Source organism: Mesoplodon mirus, assembly GCF_964341445.2.
Source record: "Mesoplodon mirus genome assembly, chromosome: 3".
NCBI lineage: Eukaryota > Metazoa > Chordata > Mammalia > Artiodactyla > Ziphiidae > Mesoplodon > Mesoplodon mirus.
The window spans coordinates 198,357,582-198,382,942 of record NC_138978.1 but is presented as its reverse complement, the minus strand read 5'-3'; the positions used below and the strand labels follow the sequence as shown (position 1 = coordinate 198,382,942).

The 25,361-nt window shown below is 57.4% G+C and overlaps 1 protein-coding gene across 4 annotated transcripts in view; it reads right to left on the bottom strand.

Moving 5' to 3' along the window:
- NAV1 (neuron navigator 1) overlaps positions 1-21,374 on the bottom strand; it is a 209,828-nt gene extending 188,454 nt beyond the window's left edge. For 3 of the 4 annotated variants that reach the window (XM_082616095.1, XM_082616097.1, XM_082616098.1), the window contains exon 1: positions 21,071-21,374. The gene's annotated coding sequence lies outside the window, so the exon portion shown is untranslated. Of the gene's footprint in view, positions 1-2,637; positions 2,853-21,070 lie in introns of all 4 variants that reach the window. The other variant, XM_082616096.1, reaches the window with a different exon arrangement.
- Between the last annotated feature and the right edge of the window lie 3,987 nt (positions 21,375-25,361).

The following is a 25,361-nucleotide window of genomic DNA, read 5'->3' as shown; positions in this document are numbered from 1 at the left end:
TGAGAGTAAATTGCTGACTTTAGGTCATCACCCCACATTACGGTAGTGTTTACTTCCTAGAGCCCGTACCTTCTACGTAACCACCACCCAACCTTCACGGTCAGAAAATTAACACTAATGCATTGTCGCTGAAGCCTTGTGTTCTTTTCAAGCTCTGCCACTGTGTACAGTGTCCTTTGTAGTAAAGTGACCCCATTCAGGCCCACGGACTGTATTTTGGCCCTCCCGCCTCTTCCTAGGTAATTGTTTAAACGCAGACACACCCTTGGCAGTCTAGAACGCCTCACATGGTGTCGGATCACAGAGGGTTGCTTCAACAACCCTGGAAGTGAAGAGAAGGTCAGAGGCCCATGACACCCTCTGAGTGCCCCTGGGGCTGAGTCAAGTGCTTCGAGATCCCTGGAGTCATTTGCTTCAAGAACAGAAGGTGATGTCAGTTCTGGACATCAAAATCCTTCACAAATCCAAGCCCCTTTGGGGCCGGCCCCAGCATCAGAGGGGTTCTCACTGGCTGTGATGCCCCGCACCGTTGCCCTGGGTACCAGGAGGTGGCAGGCAGACTCCCCCTGGAACAAAGCCCATGGTGGCCCACCCAGCATCAGCCCCAAGCCTGGATCATTTGAGCATCTCTGGCCAGGGCTGGCTGTCCACCTCGGACAAGCCTCCAGCCAGCTCAGCCCTTTCCTCAGGGCTGCTGACAGGGCCCAACAGAGGTCCTGGGGGTGAGGGAATGGCCGGGGTTTGCCCAGTGCAGGGAGGAAACACGCTTCTCCCGGGTGTCCTGCTAACAGGAAGCAGCTGGGAGGGGGGGTGGTGGAGGGGGACCCACCCTACACAGCCATCCGGCCCCAGAGCCCTGCCTCCCCAGGGTCTAGAAGGCCCCCCCGGAAAATTCTGTGTGCGCACAAGGCACGTCTGGACTTTCAGACCAGATAGACCCTGGGAAAGGGGGGTCAGTGAGCAGCCTGAGGCTCAGAGCCCCTGCAGTGGAGCCCCTCTGAGCACACACCCTGGGACAGGCTCCATGCACTGTGAGTGAGGTGTCACTCACATTCTCTTGTTGAATCCAGATGACTTCATGGAGTGACTGTCATTAACATTCCCACTTTACAGGTGAGGAAACTGAGGCCCGAGGTGGCAAAACCACACGCCTGGGCTTCCCTGGTGGCGCAGTGGTTGAGAGTCCGCCTGCCGATGCAGGGGATACGGGTTCGTGCCCCGATCCGGGAAGATCCCACATGCCGCGGAGAGGCTAGGCCCGTGAGCCATGGCCACTGAGCCTGCGCGTCCGGAGCCTGTGCTCCGCAATGGGAGAGGCCACAACAGTGAGAGGCCCGCATACCGCAAAAAAAAAAAATAAATAAAATAAAATAAAACCACACGCCTAACGGCCACAGTGACTGTTGAACCCACGTCTGCCCAGCCCATCACGCAGGCAGCATGTCTGGGTCCGTGTGTGCAGGCAGCACGGAGGTCCTCGCAGGAACTGCACGGGGCCCAGATGGGGCTGGACGTGCCACCGCCCAAAACTCAGAAGGGACAGATACAGCATTGATCAGATGGGGATCAGGGCCGCAGCCTCAGGGGGCGGTGGAGGTGGGAGTGGGTGCTGACGCTGTGTTAACAAGTAGGCTTTGGAACGGTCCGGGAAGTACAGAGTCAGGCGCCAGGACTCTGGGATGAGCAGCCCAGATCTTCCCAGGGGGCCTGCCACCTGGGGACAAGAAGAGCTGTCCCCGGAACACGGCCACCGCACGAGGGGTTCGCTCTGGGCTGGGGCCAGCCCCTCCCCACGCCGGAGGGGCAGGGGGAGCCCGTGGCTGCTGCGCCCCCCGCCCCCCCCCCCCGCACTCCAGCCCGCACCGTCTCCCTGCTCTCCGGGGGCCCGCCACACCTCCTCTGATGGCCGGGGCAGCCTCCGGCCCAGGACTCCGGGGGTCAGAGCGCCTGTCGGGGTCTGATGGAGGACGACGGTGGGACACAGCTGACCGCACAGCCAGTGAGAGCACTCGGGGAGGCTCCGTCTCCCGGTCTGACCCTCGTGTGGGTCCGCACCGTGTAGAGAAGGGCATTCCAGAAGTGTGGCCGGGGACCGTGTGCACGCCCGGGTGCAGACGTGGCTGGGGAAGTAGGTGTGTGTGGAGCCACAGCCCTTACGGGAGGCACTGGCCACGTGGGCTTGGAAGGGAGGTCCCAGGGAGCTGTAGGTCTCACTCTCTGGGCCTCAGACGGCCCGGGGCACATGTACACACAGCTGTCTATACACACAGTGACCCCGATTGCTGGTTTAATCAGACCAGACGGAGCCCAAGACACCTCGCTGAGCCGCGTGGCAGCAGAGCTGGGGTTGGGGGCAGAGCCCAGCATCTGCCCAGCCCTGAGCCACCTGGTAGCCCCTCTCCCCCGAGCGGGCTGAGAGCCCCGTTCATCGGCGCCCCTCTGACCACAAACACGCCTCGAGTCTGCGGACAGCCTCATCAGAGAACCCAGCAGAGACAATCACCTGCACCCACAGAAGCTGTTTCCCCGTGAGCAGGGTGGGGTGTTTGTCAGCCCCCTGCAGCCAACTGCTCTGCCCAGTGTCCCGCAGGAAGGGTAGGGTGTGGGGAGGGCGCGACACTGATTTCCAAACTCCACCTGGTTCAAGATCGTAATCAGAGTCCCGTGAAGAGCAGCTGGTCGTCTCTTTTGTCTTCCAGAGGTTGGGGGTAGGGGTGGTCTTTTCCAAAACACCGACTAACAAGCCAGCACCCTGTGGTTTGGGATCCCAGACCGCCGAGCGAATTATGGAACACCCATAGGAAGAACGTTCGAAAGCGTGTGTACGGAGCTTTGCTTGATATGGAAAATGCCTGAGAAAACATTAAACAAAAAACACAGAACTGTAGGCAGGGAGTGACACTAACTGTGAGAGAGGAGCCTGCCTGAAAAGAGAGACCAGCAGGGAGGTAACCTGTCACTTCTGGAGGGGGTGGCGGCTATTCTATTGCCCCATCGTGAGCTCCATTAATCAGCAAAAAAAAAAAAAAAAAAAAAAATTGTTAAAACTTAGCAGGGAAAGGAACCCTGGCAGGGAGTCTGTGGTGCAACACTTTTGATTCCCAAGGGAAGAGGGGGGTCTGTGTGTGCCCGTGGTGGGCTGGGGAGAAAGCCCCGCGAGGGCTAGTATAGCCACGGGACAGCGGGGCCCTGAGGGGCCGGGGGAGCAAGAGTGGGGCGCTGGGGAGTGTGGTGGGCTTCCTGGAGGCCACAGGCCTGGCTCGGACCTCCGACTGAACTGGGGTGAGGATGGAGCTGCCGGGTGTTCTGGGGGCGAGGGGAGGACTCCTCGGGGAAGCTGTCAGATTGTGTGTGTGCTCGGGGTGGGGAGAGGTCCGGATGTGATGGGAGGGCCCAGAGCCGAGGGGGAGGACACAGGGCATCTGAGAGAAGGACCGGACAGGAGGCGGCGGCATTGCAAGTTGGTCTTTCAGAGAAAAGCCTGAGAGGGGCCGCGGGGCGTGTGGGCGTTGATTTTGGGCTCGGTTCAGTGAACGGGGGAGGGGGGGTGTTGGGGGGAACGTCCAGCTCCTCTGGTGACGCAATGCTGGTCAAATCCTCTCCTTCGTGTGCCCGGGGGTCTGGCCTCTGATCGTGGGAGCCTCAGTGTCCTCCGGGGAGGCGGGGGTGGGTGACAGCCTCCCACTGTCCTTGGATCCCCAGGGCTCCGCTAATAAAAATGATTGTAAAACGCTTTGCAAACAGCAAGGCTGCTCACAACGGAGGGTTTCTTCCCCACAGAGGGGCTTCAGTTCCCTCAGGGGTCCGCCTGGAGCCTTGCTGCCCTCTGAAGAAGGAGCCCTTCTGTTCCCCCGCAATCTGGGTGGATGCCGCATCCCCGGGAGAGCCTGGGCCGGGCCCCGTGCCCGCTGCTGGCAGCCGCCCTCGAGCAGCACAAGGGGACTTTGTGTGTCTCCTCGGCCTGGAGCTGGAGCTGCCCAGACCCTCTGATGGTGAGGACACCAGGGCACAGGGAGAGTGACACTGGAGCTGCAGCTTCTCCCTCAGGAAAGCAGCTGAGAACTAGCGGTGACGCTGAGACAACAGCCAGACAGACACTCACTGAGCCCTTCTCCAGGGCGGCCCGTTTACTCGTACTAACTCCTGTCAACAACCCTCTCTGTGATGGGGACCCCCTCCCCACCATGGTCCGGGACCGCAGAGACGCCCTGATGCTCAGAACTTGTGAACACATTCGAAAGGGTCTTTGCAGATGTGGTCAGGGGTAAGGGCCAGTGAGGAGATTACCCTGGATGAGGCGGGTGGACCTGATCTAATCCCACGGACCCTTCAAAGTAGAGCTGCTTTCCCGCCCCGCTGCAGAGACAGAGAGAGGGTGGCACGCGGAGGGCCCGGCTGAGGCTCCTTAGAAATGGAGGCAGGGCCTCCAGCCAAAGAGTAAGAGCAGTTTCTAGAAGCTGCTAAGCGAGGCCACGGGCTCTCCGGGAGCCCCCAAGGGAACACAGCCCGGCCACGCCGGATCTTAGCCTGGTGGTTCCCTGTCGGACCTTTGACCTACAGAGCCCTGGGGTCACAGGCATGTGTTGGGCAAAGCCACCAAGTCGGAGCAAATCTGTTAGAGCAGCAATGGGAGCACACAGCTCCGCCTTGCAGGTGAGGGACCGCAAGGGTAAAGCACTGCTGGCTCCAGTGGAGGAGGATTAGCTCCGACCACGGGTCCTTTCCCCAAGGGGAGCTGCCCCCGCCCCGACGGGCAAGACCCCGTGCGAGGCCAGCGAGAGCTGGGGCCCCGCCAGGCGGGTCGGCCTTCAAAGCCCTGCTTGTCAGCTCCATGGCTCTTCCCCGGTTCCTCGTTTTAGCCTCACGACACCTGTTCAAACAGGAGTCAGTGCCCTTACATTGCAGATGAGGAAACGGAGGCTCAGAGAAGCCGAACAGGCGGGCGGCGGGGCGTGTCAGTCCAGAGTCAAGTGGCCCCGTCAGGCCTGGAGCACACACTCCAGGCGTCCGATTCTGCCTGGCCTCAGGATTAGGGGGCTCTGGGGTTCACCCCGCTATGTCCCTGCACCTGCAGCAGGAAGCTGGGTCCCGCCACCCCCAGGCAGCATCCTGGGGTGAGTGATCTCGGGTGCTCACCCCTGGCCCAGGCCCACCCACTCCTCCCAGCCTGGGCTGCCCCAGAGTGATTTCCTGGGGCAGTGACCCCCAGTGTGGGCCCCTGTGTCTGGAGAGGCTCCTCCCAGGACAAATGTTTCCTGCTTCTGTAGATGCTGAGGAGTGAGCCCAGGGCAGCACCCCCATACTGCCTGCTCAGCACGTCTGCACCCACTGCCTACCCTGTCACCTCTTCATGGGTCTGTCACCTCCTCACACATTCCGCCCCCCCAGGGCTTCCCCACAGGACAGGGCAGCTGAGTCGAGGGCCCAGGCCATCCATCCTGGCAAAAACTGCTCATGAAGTCCGTGCATTACCTCATCAACTGCCCACCACCTGTGCTGCTTTCACCCCCAGTTTTTGGAGGAGGAAACTGATGCTCAGATAGATCCCATAACGTGTCCCAGATCATCCAGGCACAAAGGGCCCAGCATCCGGACTCAGGTGTGTGGTTTCAGAGCCCACCTTCCTTCCTGGCGACCTGCTGGTTCCCTTACAGACAAAACACCAGAGACAGGACCAGCCCGCCCTGCCCTGCCTGCACCCCCAACGGCCAGCTCGCCTCCAGCCGCCCCAGCCTGGAGTCCCACCCCTCCCCCTTAGCTCAAGCAGAAGAGGTGCCGGGGCCTGTTCTGCACATTCCCAGGGTGGCCTGCTTCCTATGAGGCTTTTAAGCCCCACCCAGCGGGAAGACTGGGGCTGGTAGTCACAGGCGCTTTTATAAAGCAGCCAGTCCTGCCAGGATCCCTTCATCTTTTCCTGCTGAGATGCAGCTGTGCCCGAGGGGAGGACACCGCTGCCCTCCCCCACCCCAGGCCAGGCCCACCAACCCCGTCCCTGTGCGGCCAGCTGCAGAAGGGCTGCTGTGATGGGGGGCGGGGGGGTGGTGAGTCCCAGAGCCTGGAATCCAAAGCCTCCCAGGCCTCCATCCAGCCCGGCCAACTCTGCATGTGCACCCCAGATGCCTCCACTGCAGAAACACCTTCTGCCAACAAGGACCCGACACCGGGGTCCAGGGCTGGACACGGCCTTAGAAAAGTGCCCTCAGAGCCCACCAAGTACGTGGTGCTACTACCTGCCCCTCAACGACTGTCAAACTGAACTACTCTTAATTCTCAGGTGCCTTTGTTCCAACCTTGAAAATCTTGCTCCCAGTCTGAGGGCACAGGAGGAAACACTGCCCCTGCCTTCAGAGACAGCGCCCAATCTGATGGGCAGGGACTAGCTGCCAAGTTTACAGAGGCCGAGGATGCGTGGGGAGACAGCCCTTGCCTCCAGTAAACCCCACACTGACGCGGGAGAAAGAGCCCGGCCCCAAGGGAGCCTGCAGCCTGGGGAAACAGCTTTGGTCCCTGGGACAGAACGTCTGGGGCAAAAGGACTCGGAAGGAAAACCTAGACACACGATGATGGAAAGTGAAGCTAACGTCCCTCGAGGGCCTGCCATGTGCCAGCTACCACCCTGCAGGTTTAATCTTTAAGCCTCATCATTTACAGCCTAGGACACTGAAGCACCGTAGTCAGCTACCCAGCCACGAAGTAGCAGAACTGGGATTCAAACCCAGGCCTGTGCCTGCCCACATCCGCTTTAGTACAAAGCATGTGTGCAGGGCAGGGTGATTCCCTGCATTCCCCACGCCATCCTTTAGGCTGGGAGCTGCTGCTCTTTCCCATCCACAAATCACCGCTCTCACGATATTAAAAAATCACGACGTTTAGGACAATCCATTCATTGTCAACATCCCACCGTCCCAGCAGTAAGGGGACTGCCGACACCCTCCCTTTAAAGCAAAGAGGAGGACTCGGGGCAGGGCAGGACCTCCCGAGGCCCCCGGGGTCAAGGCAGGGACTCTGGGGTCTCAGCAAGAGAGGGTTCAGAGCACCAAGTCCCCACCCCAGCTCAACCCCAAGCCAGTCCCTGGACGGACGCCCCACTCAGGACCTCTGGAGGGAACGAAGACTGGGAGCAGAAGGGAGGGCCCTCGGGGGGTGGAAAAGCAGCAGGATGCTGACCCCTCCCCAGGCCCACTGTCCGCTGCGTGCCCCCAGGGCTGGCCTGGAACTGCGACCTGGCCTCAGGGCTCATGACACAGACCCCGGAGCTTTCCACAGTCCCAGGAAAGGGGCCCTGCAGGGAGCAGAGGCAGCAATGCAACAGATCTGCATTGTGGAGACCCTGGTTCCCGCCGTGGGACAGTGACTTGGGCCCTAAAGGACCAGGAGGAGGGTTTCAGGGAGTCCCGGTGTCTCAGGGCCTGCCATGGGGCAAGGAACCCAGGGCCCAGCGCCAATCCAGCCCCCTCTGCCCCACTCTGGGGTGTGCCGTCCCCTGGGCACCCCAAACCACCACGGATGCAGGGTCACTGGGCTCCTGCCTGCTGATTGCTGGCCCAGGACGGCCAGAGCTGGGCCGGCAGTGGGATGAGGAAGGGACAGCCCCCAAGGTTTAGAGCTGCCCGCTGCTGCCCTCTGCCCACTGCCCACACAGGAGAGGGCGTGGGGACTGGGCTTCTGCTGGGCAACTGCGCCCTCTGGTGGCAGCGGTGGGAAGATGCAGGACCTGCAGACAAAGGGCGAACCCCATCCCTTCTCCAGCTCCCAGAATCCTCTGCACTGCCCTCACTTACTGGAGGGTGGCACCGGGCCCTGCCCGGGGGGAGGAGAGTGGACAGGCACCACCCTGTTCCCGAGGGCTCCCAAACGGAATCCCCCAGGAGGGAGGTGACCTTCCACAGCTCCAGGCGACCGGGTTCCCCTCCCTCACACTCCGGCCCCAGCAGACTTGCCCCCCTGCCCATGGCTGGCACCAAAGCCCTGCTCCCAGCTCCTCGACCGAGAAGCCAGCTCTCCTCCAGAGCCTCGGCCTCCCCACCCAACACAGGGGTCCAGGCAGTACCCCCACCCCCCGTGGCGGACCCTCCGAGGGCACGGGGCCAGTCCCTCCAGCTGGACCGGAGGTGGTGGGTCAGGGGCGACGTTGACCAGAACCGGTTCACGCCAGCAACTTCTCCCAGCTCACGGAAGCCTCCCACGGGCCTGAGCGGGGAGGCCCGACAGCACCCGTTACGGAAGGAACTCCCCTCCACGGGCCAGGCGCCGCGCCTTATGTGGGTGAGGTCATCCCACCCTCGACCAGTCAAACGAGCTGGGTTCAGGTGGTCCCCACTGTGCAGGAGAAGGCGTTTGGGGGACGCATCACCGGCACAGACAACTGGAAAGTGGCGGAAGGGTAGGAGCCCCGCTGCCCCACCTCCTTCTTACCCTCCGCCCCCGCCCCGGCCCCCCAGGAGCCCTTTCATCCTCTTCCTGGTGCAGACACAGCCGCCCTGTGCCCCTTCACCCCTCCTATTGGAACAGACCACGTCTGACAGTTCGCAGCGTGACTACAGTAAAGGGACTGGGTCCTGCCGTCTACTCCTGCGCTTTACTTACTCATTTTTTCCAGTCTAAGTGGCACGGGCCAGGTGGTCCTCACTTTACCCACCTGAGAAGTGGGAAGATCAAGAGGTATCTCTAACATTTGACCCCAGCAGAGGAGGCTATGGGTGAGATCCTGACCTGGTTCTCCCTCCGGCTGACCCCGGGGACCCCTGGGGCAGGTGCGGCTTGGCAGGTGACTGCCCCAAGGCGAGTTAATGTCCTGATGGAGGCCTGACGGGGCCCCGAGACTGTAGCGGACTGGGCTGAGAGACGCAGGCACGCGTGCAGCCCAGCCTTGGGTCTCTTCCCAAACCACCGAGCGCTGCCTCCCAGGAAGGGGGGCGCGGAGGCTGAGCTTTGCCCAGATCCCTCAGAAGGCGCCAGATCACCAGCCACCGTGGCTGAATGACCACGGCTGGCACGTGGCATTTCAACAGCAGTGCTGGTGGCCTGGGGACGCAAAGGTGTCTCAGCCTGACACTCCCTGAGCTTCTGGACAGAAACGACAGCCTACAGTCCCCTCCCTCAGTTAAGGGCGCCTGTGCTCGGGCAGGGCCAGGAGTCGGGGCTCCTCCCAGGCTCGGGCTGACTCGCTATCGTCCCCTGCCCCAGGGACGAGCCAGCGTCCGAGCTTTGGCCGGTGACGTTTGCCACTGCAGAGACCTCAGCAGAGTCAAGCCTCTGTTTTTCCAGGGGGAGTGATGACTTTCTAAGGCTCTTTACGGAGACGGCACTGGAGACCCTCACATGTCTTCAGCACAGGACACGGGAGACAGTGCTCTCGGCCGGCCAGGTGTGGGGCGATGCTCCCCAAGGGCCCAGAGTCTCTGTGGAGGGGACGAGGGCTGCTCTGAGACCACCAGCACCCTGGAGGCCCTTCCTGGACAAGGTCTGGGCCCGAAGAACAGAGGTGAAGAGTCTGCCTGGAACGCCCCCGACCCCCTTCACAACCACTCTCTGCCTGACTCAGTCCTGGGAGCGAACGGCACTCACTGCCCAGGAGGTAACCACCCCCGCCAGGGCCTACGATTCCTTCCTCTGTCTTGCTGCCCCCACCCCCACCGGCCCTGAGCTGCCTCTGCGGCGCTTGTGAAAACCAGGCTGTATCGCTGGTTTGCTTTCTGGACGCCTTTTGTAACGGAGCCTAGATCACCTGTCCTGGCGCCCAGCACGGTCCCGGCGAGTGTTCGGTGGATGCATGAGAGATGCTGAGTCAGTGAACACGGCACCTTCAATCCTCGCTCCACCGGAAATCCCGCCTCCCAGCCCAAACCCCTCCTGGGCCTTTTCCACGGGCTGTTCTCATGAACACAGACCCCAGGCAGAGCCAGAAGCCAGTCCCCCGAGCAGCCCTAAGCCGCCCACTGACCCATCGCCCAGCTGCCTCTGCAGAGCCTTTCCTCCGGGGCCGGGGGACCCATCTGTCCCCTGAACCCCCTCTAGCCTCTCCCTTTTCTGGCCTCTCTTTCGGAAACACCTTTTTCCTGCCCTCAGGCTGCTGCGTTTCCTGCCCAGGAAGAGGGCCTCTGGATCGGAGAGTGTTATTTATAGCAGGCCTGCCTCCTTCCAGGCCTCACTAGGTGAGGGTCAATGGCCCAGGGCTACACACAGAAGATGCTCAGGACTTGCCAGGGTCCAAGCACCATAGGAGGGAAAGGGCAGGCCCAAGAGGGAGCATCATCTGATGTTCGGACGGGTCCCCAGCCCAACCTCCCCATACCTCTCAGGGACCCCACTGCTCTCCCAGGTTCCCAGACTTGAAAACTCAGAGCCGCAGAGGCAAAGACTTACAGGATTTAGATCTGGAGGAGAAGCTAGAGACCAAACTTGATGAGGAAATGGAGACTCAGAGAGGGGAGGGAATTCAAACAAGGGCACACGCCGTTAAAGCAGGTCCTCGGGCCAAAATCACCCCCGGCCCTGGCCTTACACGACACAGCTACAAAGGAATTGGTATGCCTTGCCTCATGCCATGTCAGGAGGCAGGTGGTATGTGAGGGGCTGCATTGTGTCATCAGGAAAAGATGGTTGAAGGTGGGTGCTGGTGGGATGAACTGGGAGGTTGGGATTGACATGTAGACACTAATATGTATAAAACAGATAACTAATAAGGACCTGCTGTATAAAAAAATAAATAAAATTCAAAAATTCAAAAAAAAAAGAAAGAAAAGATTGTTGAAATACTAATCCGCAGTGTCTCAAACAAAAACGTGATCTTATTTGGAAATAGGGTCTCTGCAGATGTAATTAATTAAGACAAGGTCACACAAGTAGAGTTGCCCTTATAAGTAGGGTGCCCTCATAAGTAGAGGGAAATCTGGACACAGATGGACGTGAGGGCCCACAGGGAGGAGGTGGCCACGTGGTGACAGAGGCAAAGACCGAAGTGATGCATCTACCGGCTGAGGGACACCAAGCAAGCTGACACAAGGGGCTTGTCCTCTTCGGCAGACGAGGACTCTGAGGCTGGGGCAAGTCAGGTGCAGCGCCCGGGTCCAGGCTCAGGGCAGCAGGCTCGCCGCCTCTCCATCCTGGTCCTTCCCATGTGCAGCTCACTCCCTGCGACCTGCTGCTTCCCGCCAGCTCTCACCGCCTCCCTGCAGGGCTGCCCTCGGTGACTGTGACACATCTGCCGGCTGGCTCTCCCTCCCTACCCATCCGTCCACTCAGAACCTCTCCCGGGAGCCCACCGTGCGCCAGGCTCGGAGCACGTGCTGGGGTCCCTCCAGAGACCAGAGCTGAGCTGGAGCTCCGGAAACTGGGTCAGACGCCCTCTCGGACCTCCGGTGTCTCTCCCCACCGGCTTTGTGCCACCAGCAGGGCCGGATGTTCCAGCTGTCCCATGATCTGAACCTTCCAGGAGGGAAGGTAGCTCCCAGCCCATGAAGGAAAGAAAAGGCACCAGGGCCACGTACAGGGAGCCACGAAACGGGGTGTGGTCTCGGCACAAAGAAGACGACACTGCCAACCTCAAAGACCTCCAGCTCATCTTCACTCTCAAAACCCCAGCAGAGATCCTGGTGATGCGGGTAGATGTGACTCCTGGAACGGGAAAAGCATTGGAAGCTTCCCCCAGAAACAAACCGGTTCGTCCCCACGGCAGGAATTAAAAGGAACAAAGTACATCATTCAACATGGATGAGTCTCAGAAGTAGTATGTTGAGCGAAGGAAGTCAGACACACAACAGAACCCACTACATGATCCACGTACGTGAAGTTCAAGATCGGGCACCATGAATCTGGAGATAAAAATCAGAACAGGGAAACAATGGTGGGAGAGGTGTCCTGACCGGGAGGGACAGGAGGAAACTGGGCTGATGGAAATGTTCTATATCTGGACTGGGGTGTGGTTACCAAGGTACGTTCATTTGTTAAAAACACATGAGACGGGACACCTATGGTTTGTGTATTTCACTGTTTGTAAATCATACCCCAATTAAAATACAACAGAATAGGGGGGAAAAAAGGAGAAAAGGGTTCCTTCCCTCTGGGTTGGAGGGAAAGGCCAGCCCAGGGCCCAGAGTGTGGGGGGTGCCATGGACTGTGAGGGGAAGAGTTTTCTTCCACTGCTTTCCAGGCTGGAGTCTCGCTCGGGCTCTGATCAGCCCGCGGCCAGCCTGAGGCGCCAGCCACCTTCACTACACAGAGGCAGGTGGACGCGAACAGAGTAGAAGGCCCCCGTCCACGGGCTGCTGAGCACCGCTCTCCCCCAGCTCATAAATCAGGCCCTCCTTCCGCCTGAGGCATCCAGGCTGAGCCCTCCCTGGTGTCCTGCTGCCATGGCGACCGCCCCAGCCTGGATTTGGACTCCTGGGGCCTGAGCTCATCCTTTCAAATCTCCCACCTTCCCATATCCTCTGCCTCGTCCACACCTGCGACCTCTCCTCCCGAAGCAGCGGCTGTGTGTGATGCCCTGGAAACACAGCCTGGGCCAGCGGGTGGGCAGGCTCCGCCAGAAGAGCCCCAGGTCCCTCCACTCTCCCAGCCCCTGCCGAGAGGCCTGCAGACTGGAGCCCACTGGGGCCCAGAGGGATCACACATCTTAGAGCCGCACCTCTCCCCCCTCCCCATCTGGCCCTGGCAGGGAAGCATCTCCCCATCTGGCATACAAACACCCCTTTGGGGATCAATCCACCCAGAAGTGTGGCCTGCAGGGCTGGGGCACTGAGTGCTTGCGGCCTCCTTGCTTTGCCCTGTCACTGGCCCAGCCAGCGTTTACCCTCTGAGGCCCACATGCAGCGGCCACAGGGGCAGCGTGGGGCGTCCGACAATAGTGACCAGCATCCGCTCCAGCCAGGCAGCTCCTGACACACTAACCCGGACCCTAACCCTAGGACGACTCTCGCCGTTCCATGGGGTAGCAATGACTGTCCCCATCTTACAGACGAGGGGCCGGAAGCCCGGAGCGGGTGTCACAGGAGCCCGGGTCAGACTGACCCCCACCTCCCACCGCAGAGGCCCCAGGAGCAGCTGAGGACCAGGAGGTGGCCTCTCACCCGCCAGGGAGAGTCAGGACCGGGGCTCCCCTTGGCAGGAGAGAGGGACAGACACCCACGAACAACCCACCCCTTCCCCTCAAGGCATCAGTGAGCAAGGATTTCCTGAGCCTGACTCCGTGCCGGGACCCAGCCAGGCCACCTCCAGCTCAAAGGCCAGCCTAGCGTGGCCCAGCGGGCTTTCCTCTGCCCTGGGCGGCCTCTCCCAGACACATCGGCCCGCCAGCCCCCACCCAGATCCCAGACACGGGGCTTTGTCTGCGCTGGACGTGGTGCCAGAGTGTCCCGGGCCCTCTGGCCAGCTCAGCAGGGCCTTCCCACCCTCTTCCCACAACTACTCCAACCCTGTGGCCACGTTCTGGGCCCCCCTAGTGGCCAAGGCCAGCAAAAGGAAGCGGTGGGATGACTCAGGGTTGACGTGGCCTCAAGAGACGTGCCCCTGTGATGACATCTGGTAGGGAGATCGGTAACGGCGGAGAGGTCTGGATTCACAGGAGATGTGGACCTCGGGAGGGGCCGGTGTGTCAGCTCCAGACCAGCTAACAAGCCAAAGAGTCTCAATGTATTGCCAGATGAACACAGGCTAAATTCATGCAAAATGGTTATTTTCAACTCTGAGGAGAAAATGAGAAACAGAACTCAAAATATAACACTTTGACAGTGTTCCTTGGACTAACTGGGTAAAATTTGCAGGAGTGATAAAAGTGGCACCCAGAGAGCCTCTGCTACTGGTTCTCTGGGTGGTTACGCACACAACCAGGGATGATACACTAATAACTCGATTCCCTGTCTTGCCACCTTTAGACAATATCTACCGTTATCCGACAAAATAGTAGAAAATAAGAATCTTTCTCTTTCTCCTTCTCTTCCTCCCAATATTTTATTTTCATTCCTTTTATTGGTTATTTCCCACCTATAATCTTGAGTTTTGTTTTCTTGTTTTAGGACACTTTGACGACTCTCTTGAACCCCCAGCTTGATGAGACGAGAGTACTGGAGAACCTCCTGCCCGCTCCCCTACCCCCTCCCCTTGGTCACATACGCTTGATTCTCCTTTGCCCGGCGACAAGCAGCCACACTGAGCTTGCTTCAAAGGGAATGCAGGTCACTTATGGTGTCTGGACTACGGGAGTGTGGTTTATACCAGCCTTGGAGGCTCCCAATCTCACTTTCCTCGTCTATAAAATGGGGACAGCATAAGCAGGTCCTAATGCCTCACAAGACAAGATGGGGAGGACAAGGAATGTGAGTGACACTTACAAGGCTTTTTGAAAATAAGATCACACGACATGCAGCCTGGAACGGTAATGATGGCTCACGTTGGCGGGGCCGCTTGGATAACTCTCCGAACCTCAGTTTCTTCACCAGTGAAATGGGGAGAAGATTAGTGCCCGTCTCGCTAAGAGGTTGTAAAGACAAACTGAAATCATAAAAATCAAACTGCTTTGTACTCAGGGCATCCCTGTCCCAATTTAAGGAGTCATGACACCAGTTCCCTCTTTCGCGAGATAAAACTGCAGCTCAGGCCCCAGCACATCAGGCGGAGGGGAAATGCACAGCTCTCTAGAGGGCATTTGGGGAACAACTGGGAAATCTGAATGTGGCCCATTTGTTAAATATAATAATGCTATTAAATTCACTATCATTGGGTGTGATTGTGGGGCTATAAGTCCTCACTCTCAGGAAATGCATGGGCAATAGTTAAGGGTTAAACACCACCATCTCAGCAAGTTATTTTCAAATGGCTCGGGAAAGTGTTATTATATATACACTGATGTGGATAAATGGAGAGAGAGAGACACAGCATCGGAGCAAAGCGTTACCAGTCAGAGAATCCAGTCGCTGTCCTATCTCTCACCTTCTCTACTGATTTGACATCTTTTCAAAATAAAACATTACAGGGAAAAAACTTTCCATGTCGGAAGCACCCTAACTGTCGTGGCGCCTTTCCTGTCCCCAGGGAAGCAGGGGCGGGCCCTGACTCCGCAGCTGCCACCATCCCCCCCCCCGAGTGCGTGCGTGGCACGGGGGTGCTGGGGAGGACCCAGGGACTCCCAGAACCGCCCCAGACGAGGGCCAGGCGGGCAGCCGCCGGTGGGTCCCGGCCGGGGCGTCAGCTGTCTCCTTTGTTAAAGGAGAACAGACAGACAGTTGGCATCTTAGCAGCACCTGGAGCCCAGCCTCCTGCCCAGTCAGCTCAGTCATCTGCACCAATGAGCTTGGCGAAGAGGCGCCGGTGACTGGCTTTACAGTCACCTACTGGGGACCTATTCTACACTCCGCTCCAAGTCTGCAGAAAGCTAGGGAACAGCAAAAGAACACGAGGCAACACACACAGGAAAGGGCAAAAGACGCCACCAGCCTCTCCCTGCTTTATGCCTTATTCCGTGTCCCCAGCTGGACAGCCAGCTCACAGGCTCTGGGAGGCGATCCACACGTCAGAAAGAGAGCTGCCTTCCCGGCTGATGATGGGCGATCTGCCGACGTGCAGGGAGCTCGGGACTGGAGAGCCGTCCTCTGTTCGGAGGGAGATGGACCCTGGCTTCTCCTAAGGGTGATTCGTGCAACGAGGAGGGTGAGGGGAATCTCACCCTGACCGTCCCTGGACCAGGGCAGGCTCCATGGGCTCACGTGACCCAGTCACTCTCCGAGTAGATTTCCCAACCTGGCCAGATCACAGGAATCACTGTGGTGGAAGGGTGGAGATCAGGCGACCGGGGAACAGTGTCTGAGGAGTGAAGCATTTTCATTCAACTCTCCCTGGGGAAGAAGTGGAGTCTCCACCAGGTGCTCTGGCGGCCCAGGTCCCACAGACAGCACTGAGGCCAGTGGGGAGAATATGATTCCAATCACTAATATCTGTGGAATATTCATCACGTGCTGAGGACTTCGCGTGCAAAGTCAAGACCTGAACCTTGATTCCCAGTCTGCCTCACTTCATGGTCCAAATTCTTACTATGACATCATCTGTCTTCCCAGAAGACACCTGAGATCATACCCAGTGAGGATGATCTGAAGGAAACAGGGCAGAGGAGGAGCCCAGGCAGCGCATGGCACCTGCTTCCAGACCCTGAAAGGCTGTCACCATGCGGGGCAACGGCACTTGCTCTGCGAGGTTTATTGCTAGCCCCCCACTTTATTTGGGGGTGCATTTGGTGAAGCCCATTCACCTTTGGTATCTTCACCAGAGGCCGTCACATTCACGAAAGATAAACCCAGGAGGAACCCTGAAGGACAGAGCATTCAAATACAGAACCAGATGGTTTCAGCGCACAGTCGTGGGGGGTCCCCAGCTGGAGGACCCTGGAGGGAATGGTTTAGAGGCGCCTGTGGTACCTGGAAAGCAAACACGGGGCTTCGTGACATGGTTCTTTCCAACTTTGAAAGTTTAGTTCTACAGAAGTTGGCATTTATTCTATTTACAAATGGATTTTAAAGTCGGGGAGGGATGTAAAGTGGGTCAGTTTTACTGTCCAGATGGGGAGGGAGTTGCGTCACTGAAAGCGGTGACCAGCCAAGGGTTCCAGGGACGAAATCAGCTCAGCCGCCAAGCGGTCGTAACCCTCACTGTGCATCAGAGTCACGAGGGCAGCTGTGTCCAAACCAAGGGAAGCTGACATCTGGGGCTGGGCCCAGGGACCCGTCCATCCTGGTCAAAGCTCCCCAGTGAGTCCGACAAGCCGTCAAGATGGAGCCACTGATCTGGAAAATGCAGCTCACACTGGGGTGGTCTTGGTGCCCTCCGAGCCCCATGAAGACCCGGAGTCAGTTCACGTCTACACCTGGGTCAGCTCATGTCTACACCTGGGTCAGCTCATGTCTACACCTGGGTCACTTCATGTCTATACCTGGGTCAGCTCATGTCTACACCTGGGTCAGCCCATGTCTACACCTAGTGAGCTCATGTCTACACCTGGGTCACTTCATGTCTACATCTGGGTCAGCTCATGTCTACACCTGGGTCAGTTCATGACTACACCTGGATCAGCTCACGTCTACACTTGGGTCAGCTCATGTCTACACCCGGGCTTGTCAAACGTCTCTGACACAGGGGCAGTGGTTGAGCGAGTGTTTGTAAGTCAAAAAGATCTGAATCAAAATCCCTCTAAGATGTTCCCTTTGGACATGGGGTGAGGTCCTTTAACCCTTCAATGCCTCAAAGTCCTGACTTTTCTAGTTATTACGAAGTTTTCACAAATTCACAGACATAGAAAGTAGGTTGGTGGCTGCCAGGGGCTGGGGGGTGGGTAGAAGACGAAGAGTTACTGTTTACGGGGACAGAGTTGTAGTCTGGGAAGATGAGAAAGTTCTAGAGACGGAAGGGGACAACAGTTATACAACAATGTACTCAATGCCACCGAACCGTACACTTAAAAGTGATTAAAATGGTCAATTTTGTGCTATATATATTTAACCACAATAAAAATCTTTAAATGTTTAAAGTACAATAACTATAAAGAAAACTATAATAAACATGCACCCACCCACCCAACTACAGAATGTTAGTACTTTGTCAAATTTTCTTCAGTTTTTAAAATAAAAAAATGAAATTTTGCATATTTTTTTTAAAAAAGCTTTCAGAGGGATTTTCCTCAGGAATTCAAGGATACTTCAACATAAGAAAATCAATGTAATTATCAAAACACATGATGAACTCAACTGACACAGAAAAAAAGCATTTGACAAAATCCAACACACTTGCATGATAAAATACACTTAGAAAAGCTGGATTAGAAGGGATTTCTTCAACACGATAAAGAGATTTTATGAAAAACCCACAGCAAACGTTCTACTCAGCGCTGAAGACTGAAAGCTTTCCCTCTAAGATCAGGAACAAGACAGGGCTGCCTGCTCTCACCAGCCACTCAACGCTGAATGGGAGGTTCCAGCCAGAGCAGTCAGGGAAGAAAAAGCAGTAAAAGCCATCCACATTGGAAAAGAAGAAGTAAAACTATCTCTATTCACAGTTGACATGACCCTGCATATGGAAAACCCCAAAGAATCCACCCATACAAAAGCCAAAAGAACTAATAAACAAATGTTCCAGGCGACAAGATCAACACACAAAAATCAATTGTGTTTCTACACACCGCAGTGAACAATCCAAAAAAGAAACTGAGAAAACAACCCCACTTAGGAAAGCTTTCAGAGTATCGGAGGACTGGGCGTCAGAAGAGTCTCAGGGCCCCTTGAAGTGGGGACATCTCGTTATTAATGGTCCTTGGTGGAGGAGCATGCATCAGTGAGCACCTTTAGTTTTTCATGTGAGTTAGTGCGTCTCTTACTAGAATCAAGTAGAGCAAACAGATCTGATGGGGATGATGGTCTGTGCAAGAGAAACGGAACCCCAGCCGCAGGCAGGCCAGAGTGACCTGGGGCTCGGCCATCTTGCCTCCCTTCACATCTCAAGAGCCACAGGAAGCTGGGAAGCAAAATCCCAGGCCCCTTGGAGGAAATCAGGCCTGAGTCAGCCTTCCTAGGAGGGGGAGGGAACAGACGAGGCCCAGGAAATTGTTTACATAGGGGGGGTGTTTTCCACTTGAAAAGTTGGTGGGTTTTTTTTTTTTAAGTTGAAGAAGGTACTGGAAGTGTTTTTAATGATCGTGTTGTGACTCGGGGCCAGAAAGATGGAGTGTTTGCCAAGGAGAGACACCCTTCTCAGTTCTAGACGCTACGAGCTGGTGGTTGGTTCCATGACAGAGACGCTCTCCTTCCCCCTTGTTTCTGTCCCTCTCTCTTGCCAACAGCTATGGGACATCTTCTGAGATCTACGGATGGCAGTACTAGGAAGAGAAACATTCTGATGCACGGAAGTGACTGGCTGAAAGGGAAGGAGCCCTAGATGGGGAGCCAGAAGCCCTGCGTTCTAGGCTGGCTTCCGCAGCCCCAGCTGTGCAGCTTTGAGCCCTTCCACTCCCTCCTGTGGGCCTTGATTCCCCGCTGTAAAGGGGAGGGCAGGGCAGGGGCTGGGAGGGGAAGACCTCTTTAGACTAGTGCTTCTGAAGGCCAAACCCTTTAAGAATTCAAAAGAACTTTAAAAAAAAAGGGAAGTGGCATTGATGGAACATGGAAAGATGAAAAGAGAGACAAGTTTGAAAAGACGGACAAGAGCTGTTTCTTCTCTAGGCCATTCTTTCCCGCTGGGCCAAAGCTGGGCTAATACCAGAGGCTCCCAAGGACTCAGGAGGGGGCCAGGTTTGGGGAGGGAAGGAAAAACAGCATTCCTGTTCTCAGTTTGCTCAGGCCAGGACTTCCCAAGGAGATTCCAGAAAAGGCCTGCATGCTTAAAGCTTGCCCACCTGTGAACAAATCAACCTCATCATGGACCAGGTTTTCAGGGGAAAGGGGGGCTGGGGGGATGGTGGTGGAGGCAAATCAAACGACTCCCAAAGAAAGACATAAATAAGAATAAATGGGCACCGGAGTTGGATGGGAGACCTCTGGGTGGTACCTAAACTTTTTTTTCCCAATTGTATTAATTTGGCAAACATTTGAAAGATGCCTGCTGAGTGTTGGGCGTGGTCAGACAGGACAGCGGGCAGGAAGGCCTCCACAGGGAGATAAAAACACAAAGCAGAATGGAAACCTGCCCCAGGGGACTTCAGAGTAGGGGCTGTTCCCTCTAAACCTGGGGAGCCTGGGAAACGGACCCTAGAGGCTGGAGCACAGATCAGAAAAGCCCTGGCCATTCTTTCGTGCTCCATGGTACACAAGTCAGGAACGACCTGCTCGTGGGTCATCCAGGAAGTGAGCAACACAGGCTGATACAGACCTACAAACTGATCAGCAACTTTCCCCTAGAAACCACTGGTGGAAGCACGGACCACTGTAAAGCTCATCTCGGGCGAGGAAACTCACAATCACTGCGACTCCCTGTCTCATTTTCCCAGTTTAATCCCAAAGACACACAAACCCAAATTCAAAGCAGGATACAAAAAATTCATAAGCAGGCTGGAGTCATCTGTGTCTTTGGCCTGAAGGGAGCCCAGGTCGACCTAGTGGCAGCTCCGCCTACTCGGGGGAGGGTTCTTTGTGTGAAGTCCTGCAGCCCCGTTAGAAAAGAGTCGCAGGGGACACCGCGTAGGGGAACAAGACGCAGGCAGGATGCAAACCCAGGCAGACCCTCTACTTCTGCAGCGCGAACAAGGCCGCAGGCTTCTCAGCTTGAATTTGAACGAGCCAATGGTGTGCCAACCGCTGAAACGGGAAGCCAGATAAACAGCACATTATCGAGGGGCATCCGGCGCGTCCCAGAAGCCGGCGCCAGCTGCGCCCCGGGCTGTCTTAACAAAGTGCCATTGACTCACCAGCTGATGTTCCCATGTTGGGCTCGGGGACAAGGAACCCTCTCTGCAGGGTGGACGTCACCGCTGCACACCATCCCCACCGCCCCCACTCACGCCTCCCCTCTCTGCCCCCTGCAGACTCCGCCAGTTCTTTATCTTCCGACCAGTTTCTGTCGGCTCTGAGAACAGAAGGGACTCCAGGGCCCAAGCACCGGGGACTCTTAGGTGAGCTCCCAGAGCGGCCACCCTCTCTTTTTCCCTCCCTCCCAGCTGCTCCGGGAAGCTTTCTCAGGCGTGCCAGGAGGACAGCCTCCGGGGCCCGTGCGATGCTTCTCAGTGCATCCCGGGGCCAGAGAACGTTTTCTGGAACAGTGTGCCAAGGTCACCTGCCCAGCTATTCAGCTCGCTCCGCTGGGGTGGGAGGAGAAGATGTGGGCAGGGTGTGTGTGTGTGTGTGTGTGTGTGTGTGTGCGCGCGCAAGGCAAGGGAAACCGAGGCTCAGAAAGGTTGGACTTGGGTGGCCCATGGTGAGTCAACTCCTGGACCAGACGCGCAGCCCCGCGGGGACGCTCAGCCTCCCGCGGGCGCAAGCTAACTCCCCCCGGGGCTCGGGCCCTCCTGCCCCGCAGGACCCGCCAGCCCGGTCCCGCAAAGCGGGGAGCATCAGACTCGAACCCACCCCGCGACCGCCCGGTCTCTGCGCGGGCCACTCACCCGCGCGCCTGCGCCCCGGGGCCCCGGGTCCACGCATCCCGACGGCGCCGGCCAGGCCCACGTCGCGAGGAGAAAGTTCTCAGGCTCCCGCGCTGATCGGCGCCCCCGGAGTCTCGGCGTCCGCGCTCCGGTCGCGGGTGGCACTACGGCCGCCGCCGGCCCGGGCCCCACGACGCTGAGGAAGGCGGCATCCCGAACAAAGTGCGTCCCCTGCCGGGCGCGGGGCGGAGCCTGGTGACCCGCTGCCCCGGGCACACGCCGGCCGCCTCCCCGGGCCGGGGGCGGAGGCTGCGCCGCCGAGCGCCCCGCTCCCCCCGCGCTGTGCCAGTTGAACCCGCAGAGGGGCGGAGGCGCCGGGCCCTTCCAGACTTTGTCATTGGAAAGCTATTCCCGTAACCCTTTCCTGCCTTCGCCTTCCGTCCCGCCTCCGCGGCCGCAGAAAGGCGGAGCTGGGTGGCGGGGCAGGAAGCCTCCGCACAATCAAGCCTTTCCTTGGCCGGGACCCGCCGCTTCCAGGCCCGGCCGCCCCACCCCCACGCGCCCTCGGGCTGCCGCCGGCCGGCAGTGCTTAGGAGCGCGGACAGAGGGGTCGGCCGGGCCTTCCCACCCCCTTCCGCCCGCGCCCCCTTCCTTCCTCTCTGTTCTGTTCCGCTTTCTGGGCTGGGACGCGGATGCAGAGGGGAGGGGAGACCCCAGAAGGGCCGGGCATATAGTAGGTGCTCAGTAAAATGCGCGGGGCTTTCCCCCACCTCGCGACCCTGCCATGGCCCTTTCTCCTTCTAGGGCCTGGGAGGGGGAGGAGGAGGGGGAGGAGGGGGAGGAGGGAGGGGGAGAAGAAACGACCAGACCCAGAGAGAGTGGCTGGAAGTGGGGCCTCGGCCAGAACCCAGTGCAGCCTGGGCAGTGCGGCCTCCACCGACCCTGCCTCCCGGGACAGGGCAGCGGAGGTCAGGTGCCTGGGCTTCTGGAGCAGGCTTCGAGCTCCGAGCTCCGGGAGAAAGGCAGCAGTGCGACCAAGGACCCACCAGATTGGGACCAGAGGCGTCGCCAGCTCCAGCCAGCAAACATGATTGATTATTTCCGGGGCCAGCTCCCTGAGAGGTCTCCCAAAGTTTCACCAGCAACGGGTCAACCCGAGGGGAGCAGGGTCAGCAGAGTCCTGCCCACCCCCGTCCAATCAGTCAGTCAGGTCACAGTGGCTGTGGACCTAAGGGGGTGATAAAGAGACACTAGACAGTGGACTGGTAGTGACATTGAGGAAGTTCCCAACTAACCAGGGAAAAGGATTTTTATATGGTCTTTGTCCTTGAAAGGAATGAGTTGCCTTTTCTTCTCAGGGGAGGGGGCTGTCTCAGAGGGGTGCATGGGGCGAGGCCTTGCCCTGTGGGTACAGTGGCTGGAAGTGTGGGCTCGAAGGCAGGTGGCCTGGGTTCATATCCTGGGTCTGCTCCTCATCAGCCACGGGAACCAGAACGGATTCTTTAACCTCTGACCATTTCAGTTTCTTCATCTGTAAACTGGGGTAATGACAGTTGCCATCTCCTACTATTGTTGGAGAGTAAGTGTGATAATCTAGGTGGCACACTCAGAAGAGTGGCTGGCACTACTCAGTAAACATTAATTATTATTTTGATCTCTGAGTCATGCAACCCTGCATCCACTTTGGCATTCAGCCATGTGCTAACTGGAATCTCTCTTGCTTTTCACAGGCTCCTCGGCCTGCAAAGGGGAGCCTGGTCCTCTCGGAAGAAGCACTGTCCTTTCTCGAGGGCTCATAGGGTGGACCGGCTGAGTTCCTCACCTCCTCGGTCTAGGGACCAAGGATTACACAGCAGGCTTGCAAAGCAGTTTCAGAGACTGAACTGCCCTCTGGTCCACGGTGAGGCTGCACACGGGGCCCCACCCATACTGGTAATGGCAGGAAGATGCTGTTGGGTGCTGAATGGGGAAGAAGGCTAAAGCCATGGTTTTCTTTTTCTAGTTTATTTATTTATTTATTTTTGGCTGCGTTGGGTCTTTGTTGCTGCACAGGGGCTTTCTCTAGTTGCGGCGAGCGGAGGCCACTCTTCGTTGCAGTGCACGGGCTTCTCATTGCGGTGGCTTCTCTTGTTGCGGAGCACAGGCTCTAGGCCCGTGGACTGCAGAAATCGTGGTGCGTGGGCTCAGTTGTGGCTCGCGGGCTCTAGAGCGCAGGCTCAGTCGTTGTGGCGCACGGGCTTAGTTGCTCCACGGCATGTGGGGTCTTCCCAGACCAGGGCTCGAACCCGTGTCCCCTGCATTGGCAGGCGGATTCTTAACCACTGCGCCATCAGGGAAGTCCCAAGCCATGGTTTTGTAAGGGTTAAATCTCTTCCATTGTGAGATCAGTATTTCTCTCCCATTCATGAACGGCTGATCATACCAGTCCCCTGACCCTGCTCCAAATGTCCCAGTCACAGACCTGCAGCAGTGAAGTGTGTCTGGCTAAACACGCTGGCATATGGACAGGTAGGGGGTGGGCAGGGGGTAAACAGACCCGCTCTAGCTGTGCTGAAGGGCAGAGGCAGTGGCAGCTCCTGAGAGACACGGTGGTGGGACAGGGCGGCAGAGAGAGGCCACAGGGGCCGTGGACGCAGGGCTGCCTGGGTGGGAAGTCGGGTCCCCCCAAGCCCAGGAGAGGCCTCTACCAAGTGCCTGCCTGTGAGCAGTTTCCCTCCAAACACAGTGACGACTCTGTTGCTCTAAATCAAGCAAGTGGCTTTTCCTTAAATATGAAAATCAATAAGAAGTAAAGGCAAGGGCCTGGCCACCGGGAGAGGAGAGTGGAGGGGCTGGCCACAAGGGAAACGATGAGACTCAGGCTCAGGATCATCCCCCCGCCCCACCGCGAGGCAGCCTCCAGGCCCTGCTGACCCCCCTGTGACTCCTTAAACCGGACAGCTGCCCCTGGTCCCCTCCTCCATCCACGGCTTAGAGCCCATCCTGAATCAGGGCAGGAGATTTGTTAACGAGAGGATTAATGTCAACGTGACAAATAGGTTTTAAAAAATCAGCCCAGGAGCCTGTTGTCACCCCGTGGTCTCAGACCTGGCTTGAGTTGAGATGCTCTGGGAGCCCCAGCAAGCTCAGCAAGTAGCATTTCCAGGCCTGGCCTGATTTCCTGGGGCCCCTGCCCATTTCCTGCCAGCTTGAACTGATGCTAATCTGTTTTACGTTTGCGATCGGGAGTTTGCGCTGTCAGAGCTCCCACGTCCCATGTGGCCCGCGAGGTTCTGTCTGCATCTTCCAGCTCCTGTTAGGCGTTCAGAGCCGTCTGTAAAACAGGGATGGGAGCACAGCACATCACTTTATTTCTTGAGCCTTTAATAAACGTCGTTAGAGGGAGCCTCTGGCTTCCTCCTTGGAAGAACAGTGGAAAAACACTGGGTGTCAGAGGACCTGAGTCCACACTCTGGCGGGGCCCTTGCCGAAGCACACGCTCATCTGTAAGCGGGGTGACACCCAGGGGACACCACCGCCTACCGAGGCCTGGGTGAGCGTTCAGTGAGAGAGCCGAAGAGAAGATGGGGTACGCAGTGCTGAGCATTTGCCAGCAGAAGCGCGATTATCAAACAGAAAACACATCTCATACCCCGGCCCCACCCCATCCCACCTGCATCACATCCCCTGGGGTGTACGCTCTGAAAACCGCTTTTTTTTTTTTTAACATCTTTATTGGAGTATAATTGCTTCATAGTGGTGTGTTAGTTTCTGCTGTATAACAGGGTGAATCAGCTGTACGTAAACAAATATCCCCATATCTCCTCCCTCTTGCGTCTCCCTCCCACCCTCCCTATCCCACCCCTCTAGGTGGTCACAAAGCACCGAGCTGATCTCCCTGTGCTATGTGGCTGCTTCCCACTAGCTATCTAGTTTACGTTTGGTAGTGTATATATGTCCATGCCACTCTCTCACTCATCCCAGCTTACCCTTCCCCCTCCCCGTGTCCTCAAGTCCATTCTCTACGTCTGCATCTTTATTCCTGTCCTGCTCCTAGGTTCTTCAGAATCATTTTGTTTTTTTTAGATTCCATATTATGTGTTAGCATATGGCCACCATTATGCTATGTTAGAGAAATGTTTTTTTCTCTTTCTGACTTACTTCATTCTCTATGACAGACTCTAGGTCCATCCACCTCACTACAAATAACTCAATTTCGTTTCTTTTTATGGCTGAGTAATATTCCATTGTATATATGTGCCACATCTTCTTTATCCATTCATCTGTCAGTGGACACTTAGGTTGGTTCCATGTCCTGGCTGTTGTAAATAGA